Genomic DNA, 12,527 nt, shown 5'->3' with positions numbered 1-12,527 from the left:
TAAAATTTTTTTTTTTTATGTTTTCTTCCTTTTAGCACTCTTTATATGTGTTTTTTCTCTCATCTGTTCAACTGGTTCTGTCCAATAAAATTATGATATTAGGGTTCCCCCGTAAATGATTACGTATACCGATATATTTATTTTGTCTCTAAATTGCGTGTATTCTCTGGTCGATTTGCCTGTTTGCTGGACGAAATATCCAGTTTTTGGGTAAAAAAACCTTCCTATCTACGCTTGAGACCGACTAACTCAGGCGTAAAATATCCTATTTTGGTAGGATGTTGTACATTTAAGCGACATTGATAACCAAACCATGTCTTAGAGCAGTTGGACTCTTTGGTCATTTAGGACTTTACCAAACACCAAGGGCATGTCGAATACTCGTCAGTGTGTTGTGTCTATAATTGCGATGTTATTTTCTTGAGAGAAAAAAAAAAAAAAAAAGGATTTCCGCGAGAAAATAAACAAGGCTATTGCTAAGACTGACTCCGCTGTGGTGTGGAAAAGTTAATTTCCTCTCTTTCCAAAGGGAAGTATTTTTTAATATCTATCCGTAATGAGAATCCAACCTAGGGAAGAAGATCGGTGGTCTGTGGCGACAGTTATAAGGTAAATCTCTACTCCACACCAAGAAACTGTTCTGATCATGTGGTCGTCCCAGAGTATAAACGGGAAATTTATTTATTTATTATCTCAAAGGAATCGTTTTTGCATGTTTCAGCGTTAAATGTAAGCGGAGCCCATTTTTAATATTGTTATCCCACACCTCTCTCTCTCTCAAAAAAAAAAAGAAAAAAAAATGTGAAGGCAGCAGAATAGGTCTGGGTTGTCCCAAATCAAACCTATTCCACAACTTGCGTTTTCAGAAGAGAGCTACGCAATTTACTCGCTCGCTCTCTACTCCGACAAAAGGTCGTTCTTTGAAACGGTGACCCTCGACAAGTGAATGTTGTTAAAAGCGCCATTAACAGCATAAGAAATACAGCATGTTACTATGTGGTGGAGCTCATAGAACATGTGGCGCCATCTTCATATTTTAATTTATCTCTGGCTATTGTGATTTTCAAATGAGGTTCACTTGCTTTTATGAGATCAATCGATTATAAAAAGAAGTAAAATAAATATGTAATTAATTAAAGTTAGTACTCTTTCCCTTAGTTAAAAGATGCTTTTATTCTCTTTCTTTGCTCATATATCACGTGTATGTGGTAGTACATTCTTTCGAGTTGAGAATGTACTGAAAATTCGTTTTTGTCTACTAGCTTTCCTTTTTGAATATGGAATAACTTCTTGTTCGTTTTAGTGTAGTAAAATTTTCCGAAAATGGGTGCGAAACTGGCAATAGAGAGAAGAAATGGGAAAGGAATACTCAGCACGATATCGATTATGAAAAGTTTCGACACTGGTTTCTCGTAACCCTATCTACATAGGCAACCTTATAGGTAACCCAGAGGCGGATTTAACGGCGGGCGCACCGGGCGCGCGCCCTGGGCCCCGACATCTGAAGGGCCCACGAAAAACCCCAACTTTATACGCAAAACCCCAACAAATTAGTTGAACTAATATGTTCAACTATTAGTTCCAAAACTTTGTGATTATTATTATGCTATTATTAATTATATTATACATATATTATATTCAAATTTTATTGGAAATAAAACATTAATAGTACATAATATTTTTTATTTGTTTAAAAAATGGTTAACATGTATTTTTATTTTCCCTGTCTCTCTCTCTTTTTTTAAGGAGCCCAATATTTTATTCTGCGCCCGGGGCCTCAACCGACCTTAATCCGCTACTGAGGTAACCCTATATACATAGATAATTTTACCACATCCATTGTAGTCAATTTTGACATCTTTATTCCTCAATACGTATTCTTAATTGAATTAATGCACAATTTAGATACAAATGGTATTTTGCCAGAAGGTACTCCTTGCGTGTTCAGTTCGTTACAAAAAATTCTTGGTTACTTCAGACGTCATGTAGCTGCTATAGTTCTGGTAGCATCACCTACCACTTATTTAGCATTCATCATACTGTATTACTTCCCCATAGTATGAATGCTTTAGTTTAGTGTAGTTGATTATCTGGTTATTTATGAAACTAATCCACCAGTAATTTGTCATAATGAATTGTACTCTAATAAATCAGTGGAAATCCACCAAAGAATAGAAATTTATTTATCCTCTGTCACATTCCTGTATTTAGCATTAGTTGAGGCATGTGATGCAAGAAAGCAAGCTTATACAGCATCAGCCAAAAAAAAAAAACCAAAAAAAAAAAAAAAAAATCCCTTCCCATTTCACCCATCTGGTCACTCCAGTTGTTTGCCTAGTTCAGCCTTAAATTTATTTAATTTATTAACTTCCACAACAAAGGATGGAAAGTCTGTTCCAGCAATCAACTACTGTCTGGCTAAAGGCAAACTTCCACACAGGGCCGGCCCGAACAAAAGTGGGGCCCGGTGCAAAGTTGACTTGCGGGGCCTTGATATAAATTCGTACAACAAAATAATAATTTATTGCATTTTGATATTTATTACATTGCACAAATTGGTTTAGTAAGGATTACATGAAAATGATAAATAATTAAATTATTTTAATAAACTTAACATTTCAATCACAAAAAAATCTTTAATAAATCAAATAAGAAAAAAATTGCTTCATATACTTACAAAATACAATTTGGTATGCGACTTAATCGAATAAGGTCACAATATGTGATTTTTGTTTCACTTTCTTACATGTTTTATAGCAAATTCGTTGATAATATCATCATAATTTAGTTTTTTGGCTATTTCGGATTCGATAGATAAAATGGCTAAGGAGGTAATTCGTTCTTGACTAATGCTAGATCTCAAGTAATTTTTTATTATTTTCAATCTTGAGAAGGATCTTTCTGCAGATGCGACAGTAATTGATAAGGTTAATATAATTTTCAGAACAGTAACAAAATTTGGATACAATTCAAATAAATTATTTTTTAGTAAATATTGTGATCCTGGAAGGCAAAACACGACGACAAATTTTGATTTCATTAAATAAATCAATGCAATCAATATCGTCTCGCAAGGTAGCATATAAGTCTTTGCAACATTTAAGAAGATCATTTTCAGTCAGTTTTTGAATATCATCCGAATTATATAAAAAACCATGTTCGTGATAAATTTCGAATCTTTTCTTAAAAGAAATAATCGCACTATCGATTATGACTAGAAAATATTGAATTCTGAAATATTCTTCGCCTGATGAAATAGGCTGATCGGTTCCTTCTTAACAAAATTGCTTTGTTTTTCGTCCAGTTCTTTGATTCTTAAATTCAGATATCACTTGTAATTCTTCAGCTATTTCCTTTGCAGTTATTAAAGAAGATTTGAATCCTGATTCACGATACTGTTAAAAAAAAATTAAAAGGCCTTTTAAATGTGAATTTGCAGTACCGATATCTATATTTGAATTTTAAAATATCTTGCTCACAATATTTACTTCATTCAGTATGTCATACCAAATGACCAAACTTAATAAAAATTCAAATGAAGTAAGTTTATTTTCGATTGATTGCATTTCGTTTTCATGTCACTGGTATGTTCATAAAGGTATTTCAAAGCTAGAGAAAATTGTGGTACTTGGTATCTCACACATTTCACACTTTCGAGGTGACGTTTCCACCTCGTTGCTGACAGTGGTTTTGGAGTAAGATGTTTGGCGTGCTCTTTTAATATATCCCAGCGTATCACAGAACTTGCAAAAATATTATATATGTTTTGTAAAGTCCCACAAAATGAATTTGCAAGAGAAGATAATTTTGAAATGTCTCTAAGAACTAAATTCAAATTATGACTTCAGCAGGGCTACTGTGCTTTGGAATTCTTTTGCAGGATAAGTGCTTTGGTCAAACCAGTATTATTAACTTAAAATTTTCTCAGAAGAAAATTTAAGTCGACTTTTTGAATAATTTCGAATTCACTCGATCTCTCGAAGGTAGAAAGCAAAAAAGGGCCGAGAAAACCTAGTCGGTGGTATATATAGCCTTTAGAGTACGTTAACTATGCAAATGCTGGCAACGTATAATCGTACGTCTGAGTGACTTGTAAGGAGAGATATTTTAAATATATTTGAAAGAAAATATATTTTTCCGTGTTCTTTGGAGAAATTTTGGCGGGCTTTTAGATAATGTTAATAACATGATTATTGACATTTTCTTTCTTATGTATATTAAAAATATGGCCATTTTATAGCCATGTCGCTAGATTTTGCGACAGTATTAAAACAAAAAAAAAAAAAAAAAAATGAAACCATTTTTATTTTGCGAAATCAGTCAGCGGCGTGGGGCTTTCAGAAACGTGGGGCCTTGTGCGCTCGCATCGTTCGCACCCCCCCCCCTCGGGCCGGCTCTGCTTCCACACATCAATTCTGTAACTGTCTTTCCTCAGTTTGTATCTATGCTCCCTCAGGTTCTTAATCTAAGCAAATGGAAGAATCCCATCAGCTTTGAGCCTGCTCAAATCATTTCAAGGCCTTATACACCTCAATCAGGTCACCTATTCTCCAAACGCTGCAATTTGCAGAACTTAAGCCTTTCTTCGTAAGAGCATCCCCTTGTTCCTCTCACCACTCTTGTTGCCTTTCTCTGTACTCGTTCTAGCAACTCTACAGTCTTCCTAAAATGAGGCCTCCAGACCTGTATGCAGCACTCAAGGTGTGGCCTGACCATTGTCTTATAGAAGGAGATAATCACCACCTTAACTCTAGGGGCACACATCTGGTGAGTATGGGCTTGGCACACCCAGGGTCCTGCGCTGGATATCATCATTCTTCTCTTTCTTGGTGATTCCCTTGTATGTCTCTCTCTCTCTCTCTCTCTCTCTCAGGGTAACTTGGAAATTTTTTTAGCTGGTGCAGCATAAGCCTCAGGCTTGACTGCACTATATGGCTAGTAGTAATAATAATAATCCCTGCTAGCAAAATTCCTATATATCATTGACAAGACTCCATGACCTGCTCTGGCAGCCCATTTGCACTGCTTAGAGAACTTCATATCTGACTGCACAATTACTCCACTTAATTGAGTGTAATACCACACAGTTGGTACATTTCTCTTGGGTTACTGTTATACATATGCAGTACTTTGCATTTGTCAATTCTAAACTTCAAGTTGTCACTTCTTAGCCCATCTGCCTAACTTTTCTAGATCCTGTTGCAGTAGCATATTGTCATTACTGTCATTAACAACCCTGCCAACCTTTGTGTCATCTGCAAACATCGAGATTAAGCCTGATATATCTTCATCGATAGCTTTGATAAATACACAAAACAACAATGGGCCCATCACCGAACCCTGGGGGACACCACTGATAATGTTAGTCCATGTAGAGCAGTGTCCATTTATTATCACTCTCTGCCATCTCCCACTCAACCATACCTTTATCCATTGTAACAATTTGCCCTTAATGTCACAGCACTCAAATTTGTACGGCAGTCTTCTATATGCAACAATATCAAAAGCTTTTCTGAAATCCAAGTCTATGATATCAAAATTAGTTCCTTTGTGACCATATCATAGTATCCAATCAAATTGGGCAGACAAGACCTCCTTAACAAACCCATACTGTGTCTGAACTATTACTGCAGTCTTCTCTAGATGATCCTGCTCTAGATGATCCTTCTTTAACTAGTGACTCCATTATTTTCCCTGTAATAGAAGTTAAACTAATAAGTGTATAATTATTTGTGTCACCCTTTGAACCCTCTTTGTGAATTGGGGATACATTTGCACATCTCCAGTCCATGGGGACCTTTCCTGAATATACAGATGCTCTCATAATTATGGCTAAGGGTTTGTTTACTTCCCTTGTTGCCTGCTTCAATATAACTGGACAGATTCCATCCACCCCAGGTGCCTTTTTTATGTTTAACTTCAAAAATTTCTCCTCCACTTTGCTCTCCATTATTACAAAATCATTTAGCTCCCCATTAGAGTTTAATATACTTCTGTCCTCCCCTTCCTTACAGAATTCCTGATGTGTGAATGTAGATGCAAAATACTCATTCAGTTTGTCAGCTATCTGAGCAGGTTCATCAACAGTCGAACCATCAATATCAAGTGGACCAATCTGATTCATCACCTTCCTTCTAGATTTTACATAAGCAAAGAAGTCTTTGTTGTTTTCCTCTGCATGCTTTACCAAGGATTTCTCATAACCAGACTTTGCTAGCCTAACCTACTTTGTGATTTGATTACAGAATACCTTATATCTGCCATAGGCTTCTGTGTCACCTGATAATTTATATGCATCCCATGCATTTTTATTCTCTGCCACGAGCCTCATTATAATTCATCTAACATCCATTTAGGCCTGAACCTTGAACAGTATTTCTTAGGTGGTATGGAAAACTTGGTAGCTTCCAAGATTAATTCCTAGAAGGCTTTCCATTTAGAATTGCTGTTTTTAACATCATCAGTTGATTCCACTGTATAGAATTTAAAAAACTGTCTGAAACCACTGTAGTCACCTTTATGAAAACAAAAGTGTTTCCCTTTACCCATGATGGTAGTTACATCTTTAAGTAAATCCCACATCAGTACACTGTGATCACTGTCACCTAGCGGTTCCTTTATCTGTAAATTCTTAATGCCTGAATAATCACTGCTGATAATCTGATCAAGAATATTCTTCCCTGTGGTTGCCCATCAAACTTGTTGCTGTAGAAAACAATCCTGCAATAAATCCACAAAAGTCTTGCTGGCGTGCGAGTGACAATACACAAGTTCCATTCAGTACCTGGAAAGTTAAAATCCCCCATTACAAGACATTCTGATTTACTGGCTCACTCTGTTTCTCTGTACAATTGTTCATTGTTCTCATCAGAGTCATTAGGCTTATAACACACTCCTACTCTTATTTTCCCTTTCCCAGTGTTCATGTCACACCAAACTTACTCAACATTGCATTGTCCATTAATGTCAACTGGATGCACTTTCTTTGATTTTGTGTTTATTAACTAAAAGCATAACCCCTCTTCCCTTTCTATCCTTTCTGTACACATTGTACTCCCCAAATTCCAATTTTCCAGTGCTTATATCTGTGTCACACCATGTCTCTGATATCCCAACAATATCTGCCTTTGATGTCTTGAGCAGCACTTCAAATTCATCAAATTTATTTACTATACTTCTTTTATTGATGTACATAAAAGTATACATGCACCTCTTCTTACTCTTAGTTACCCTAACACAGCCCATGTATTTACTTGTTCCATGCTGACCCCCAGCAGTTCTTGAAATCCTCAGCAATTTGCTCTCTAGGCTTCTGCTGCTGCTGATTCCAATATAAGCAGTGCATGAATCATGTGCACCTCTGCCCGTGGCTACTGTTGATCTTTTAGTCTGTGAATCCCCCAAGCTAGCAGTTTTCTGATCCACCTAACTTAGCACTATAGAACAGAAATACTTAAGACATCACTCTTTGATCTTCAAAGGCTAGTTTTTTAGTCAACAGGTATAGTTTTTTTTTTGAAATTTCTTACATTCATGATCAAATAAATTTGTTACTTGTTTGGAAAGGTTCAAGTTCAAATTCTGCTGATGCAAAGAAATGAGGCCCTTTGATGCAGAGCTAAATTAGTTGCCCTCTGATGGATATTGGATTTTTATCATACTGCAAATAATATAGAGCATTTTCAGTTTTTTTTTATTTGCACAGGGTTAATCCAAACAACCTTTCACCCAATCAGGGTCAGTCCCAGGACTTTTTCTTGGGAGGGGGGGAACTAAAACAGTGTTTCAGGGAATCACTGAGTGCTAATCATCATGTAGAAGAATAAAAAAATACATCATTTTGATCATTGGAAGCTATTAACCCCTCTGTTCTCTACCTTGGATTGACCCTGCATACTTGCATCTATTTTTGAATGTTCTGTGTCAACATTAGAATAGTAAATTGCTAGAAGATGAAATTCTTTATATTGACATGGTTTTTTTTTTGTTTCGCACAGAATTTGTTTGCCAATCACTGTGCCAAAAAAAAAAAATCAGATAATAAAAATCATAGTTGCATTTTTAAAATAAAATCTATCTTAGGAATGGAATGAACCATATTGCCACATCAGATATGAATGGTAAAACTGTTAATGCTCCAGTTCAGGCCGACTGGGCTAGCCGGGTGGGTAAAGTGTCTGTCTGCCTGGAAGCCCAAAGGTTGCGGGTTCAAATCCCGCCTTGGGCTAGGATCAGAGTAGAAAATGCAAAAACTTTGGGTGGTGCAATATGGTGAAAGAAGCCGATCCTCCAACAACTAGCAAAAAAAAAAAAAAAAAAGATCCAGTTCAACTGCCAACAAACTAAATAAGTATTCTGCATTTGTGTTCATGCGTGAAGAAATCTTTAGGGATGGGAATACTAGAAGTATATTAAAAAAAAAAAAAAAAAGTTGGCCTCCGTAGCCGAGTGGTCAGGAGCGGGAGTGCAGTAGCACACGCTCTTTTAATAGACCAGGGTTCAAGCCCCTGACTGCTAAATACAGTCGATCTGCCAACCCACACTGGATCAGTGTGGCAGATTATGGTCCATTTCCCTCAGTATGAATTGTTGAGGAGTAGTAGTAGTAGTGGCATGTGATGCAAGAAAGCAAATGTATGAGCTTATGCAGCATCAGCCAAAAAAAAAAAAAAAAAAATCACACCATTCCCTCCAAATGCCTGTCCAGTTCCTCCTTAAATTTATTCAAGCTATCAACTACCACAACGACAGATGGAAGTTTGTTCCAGCAATTAACCACCCGCTGGCTAAAGGCAAATTTCCGCACATCTATTCTACATCTGTCTTTTCTTAATTTGAATTTATGCCCCCTTAGGTTCGTAATCTGAACAAGTGGAAGGATCCCATCAGAATTCAGCATGCTCAATCCATTCAAGGCCTTATATACCTCAATCAGATCACCGCGCAGGTGCCTAGTCTCCAGCCACTGCAATTTGCAGAACTTAAGCCTCTCTTGGTAAGAGGATCCCTTCATTCCCCTCACCAATCTTGTTGCCCTTCTCTGTACCCGCTCAAGTAAATCTACATCCTTCCTAAAATGAGGTCTCCAGACCTGTACGCAGTACTCAAGGCGTGGCCTGACCATTGCCTTATACACAGGCGCCTCCGTAGCCAGGTGGGAAGGAGCAGCAGTGCGTAGCACACGCTTCTTGATTAGACCGGGGTTCGAGCCCGTCACCACCAAATACGGCGGATGCGGAAAGGTCAAGGGAATGACCACCGCGTATTCCCGGAGCAATATGGCCTTAGTTGCTAATGCTCCTAAAAAACCAAACAACAACAACAACAGCCTTATACAGAGGGATAATCACCTCCTTTTCCCTGCTAGCAAAATTCCTATATATCATTGACAGAACCCCATGACCTGCCCTGGCAGCCTGTCTGCATTGCTCAGAGAACTTCATATCTGACTGCACAATTACTCCCAGGTCTTTTTCATTTTCTACCACCTTACGTGTAGTACCACACAGTTGGTACGTTTCTCTGGGGTTATTTCTACCCATATGCAGTACTTTGCATTTGTCAAGGTTAAACTTCAGTTGCCACTTCTCAGCCCATCTGCCCAAATTTTCTAGATCCTGTTGCAGTAGCACTGTCATTAATTAACAACCCTGCCGACCTTTGTATCATCTGCAAACTTCGACATTAAGCCTGATATACCTTCATCAATATCATTGATAAATATACAAAACAACAGTGGACCTAACACCGAACCCTGTGGGACTCCACTAATAACATTAGTCCAAGAAGAGCAGCACCCATTGATTACCACCCTCTGTCTTCTAGCACTTAACCATCCTTTTATCCATTGTAGCAACTTACCCTTAATACCATTCTGCTCCAATTTGTACAATAGTCTTCCATGCGCAACAGTGTCAAAAGCTTTCCTGAAATCCAAATATATGATATCAAAATTGTTTTTTGCATCCAGTTCCTTTGTAACCACATCATAATATCCTATCAAATTTGTCAGACAAGACTTTCCCTTAACAAACCCATGCTGTGTCTGAATTATTGCTGCAGTCTTGTCTAGATGATCCTGCAATGCATCTTTAACCAGCGACTCCATTATTTTACCCGGAACAGAAGTTAAACTAACTGGTCTGTAATTACTCGTGTCACCCTTCGATCCCCCTTTGTGAATTGGGGATACATTTGCACATCTCCAGTCCGTGGGAAACTCCCCTGAGTCCAAGGATGCTCTCATAATTATGGCTAAGGGTTTGCTTAGTTGCCTTGCCGCCTCCTTTAATATAACTGGATAGATCCCATCCACCCCAGGTGCTTTTCTTATGTTTAACTTCAACAATTTCTCTTCCACAAAAGTCTGACTTCCATCCTGCAGTGAGTTGATAATGGCTGCAGTTTACTGAAGTATACCAAGTCATAAATGAGAGATGATTGATTTTGTGATAACTGACAGGAATGTGGAAGAGAAACTTGATGTTAAAAGGAAATGAAGCACTGGAGCTGATGGAATCTATCCAGTTATATTAAAAGAAACAGCAAGCGAGGTAAGCAAACTTTGGCCATAGTTATAAGAGAATCGTTGGATTTGGGTGGGGAGGGGGAAGGTTCATATTGATTGGACATCTGAAATCTCTCTCTCTCTCCATTATTCACAAAGGGAGAAATGATTAATTATAGACCTGACATCTGTAGCTTTTATTAGAGGTATTAGTAGTACTGTAGCTTGACATCTGTTCCAGGGAAAATAAGTGGAGTCACTGATTAAAGAATAACTTCTTTATGTAGTTATTCAAAAATTATGTCATGGATTTGTTAAGGGGAGGTGTTGTCTGACTAATCTGATTAGCTTTTATGATACTGCAACAAAGGAACTGGATGCAAAAAATATTTCAGTAAAGCTTTTAACACCGTTCTACGTGGAAGACTGCTGTACAGATTGGAGCAGTGTGGAGCTGATGGCAAGTTACTACTATGGATGAGGATGGTCAAATGGCAGAAGACAGAGTGTGGGTGTTATTATTATTAGTGGTATTAGTAGTAAATGATGAAAGGAAGCAAGGCTTATACAGCATCCGCCTAAAAAAAAAAATAACCACTACTATCCTCATCTGTCCATCCCTTTTAAAATGTCTTATTCTGCCTTAAATTTATTCAAACTACCAAATTCCAAAATACCAGAGAGTATTTTGTTCCAACACAGTTACTCTCTGGCTGAAAGTAGTTCAACATCTGTCCTGTTGCCATCCTTTTTCAAGTTACATTACCTTGTATGTGTGTTGTCCAATAAAGAGTTTGAATAATTAAGTTTAATCCATTTAAATCCTTAAACATTTCAATCATTTAAATCCTTAAACACTTCAGTCTTGTTACAAGTGCCTAGTTTTCAAGTGCTGCGATTTGCAAAACTGGTCTTTTTTTTGGCAAGGACCACAAAAAACTGAAAAGATTGAAAAAAAGGAACAAAAAGAGCACCCCTTTGTGTTCTTAACTAATCTGGTTGCTATTCTATGCAACTAGCATTAGCATTAGCATTATTAGCATTAGCATAGGCATTTGATGCAAGAAAGCAAGGTTATGCAGCATCAGCCAAAAAAAAAAAAAAAAAAAAACCCACTTCGACTTCACCCCTCTGTTCGTTCAAAATACCTGTCCAGCTGAGCCTTAAACTTATTTAGGCTATCAACCTCCACCACAAGGGATGGAAGTCTGTTCCACCAACCAACCACCCGCTGGCTAAAGGCAAATTTTCGCACGTCTATCCTACATCTGTCTTTCCTCAATTTGAATTTATGCCCTCTCAGGTGATTTTTCTGAGCTAGAGGAAGAATCCCATCAGCATTGAGCATGCTTAAACCATTCAAGGCTTTATACACCTCTATCAGATCACCTCGCTGGTGCCTAGTCTCCAGACACTGTAATTTGCAAAACTTAAGCCTTTCTTCGTAAGAGCACCCCTTTGTTCCATTCACTAATCTTGTTGCCCTTCTCTGTACTCGTTCCAGCAGCTCTACATCCTTCTTGAAATGAGGCCTCCAGACCTGTATACAGTACTCTAGGTGTGGCCTGACCATCGCCTTATACAATGGAATAATCACCTCCTTATCCCTGCTAGAAAAATTCCTGTATATCATTGACAATACTCCATGAGCTACTCTTGCAGCCCGTCTGCACTGCTCAGAGAACTTCATATCTGCCTGCACAACCACCCCCAAGTCCCTTTCATTCTCTACCACTGTCAGTGTAGTACCACAGAGTTGATACGTTGCTCTGGGGTTGCTGTTTCCCATGTGTAGTACTTTACATTTGTCAATGTTAAACTTCATTTGCCACCTCTCAGCCCATTTGCTCAACCTTTCCAGATCCTGTTGCAGCAGCATAGTGTCAGTAGTGTCCTTGACAACCCTGCCAACCTTTGTATCGTCTGCAAACTTGGACATTAAGCCCGATATACCATCATCAATATCATTTATAAATACAGAAAACAATAATGGACCCAACACTGAGCCCTGAGGGACTCC

General features: G+C 37.9%; 1 protein-coding gene across 4 annotated transcripts in view; it reads left to right on the top strand.

Moving 5' to 3' along the window:
* The first annotated feature begins 500 nt into the window (after positions 1-500).
* LOC150084912 (cyclin-dependent kinase 20-like) overlaps positions 501-12,527 on the top strand; it is a 107,146-nt gene continuing 95,119 nt past the window's right edge. For 2 of the 4 annotated variants that reach the window (XM_090375642.1, XM_090375638.1), the window contains exon 1: positions 1,057-1,138. The gene's annotated coding sequence lies outside the window, so the exon portion shown is untranslated. Of the gene's footprint in view, positions 610-1,056; positions 1,139-12,527 lie in introns of those variants that run through there. The other 2 variants (XM_090375639.1, XM_090375641.1) reach the window with 2 other exon arrangements.

This window comes from Mastigoproctus giganteus, chromosome 6 (genome assembly GCF_048544385.1).
Source record: "Mastigoproctus giganteus isolate SK-2022 chromosome 6, ASM4854438v1, whole genome shotgun sequence".
Classification (NCBI taxonomy): Eukaryota; Metazoa; Arthropoda; class Arachnida; order Uropygi; family Thelyphonidae; genus Mastigoproctus; species Mastigoproctus giganteus.
This window is presented reverse-complemented; position numbering and strand designations above follow the sequence as displayed.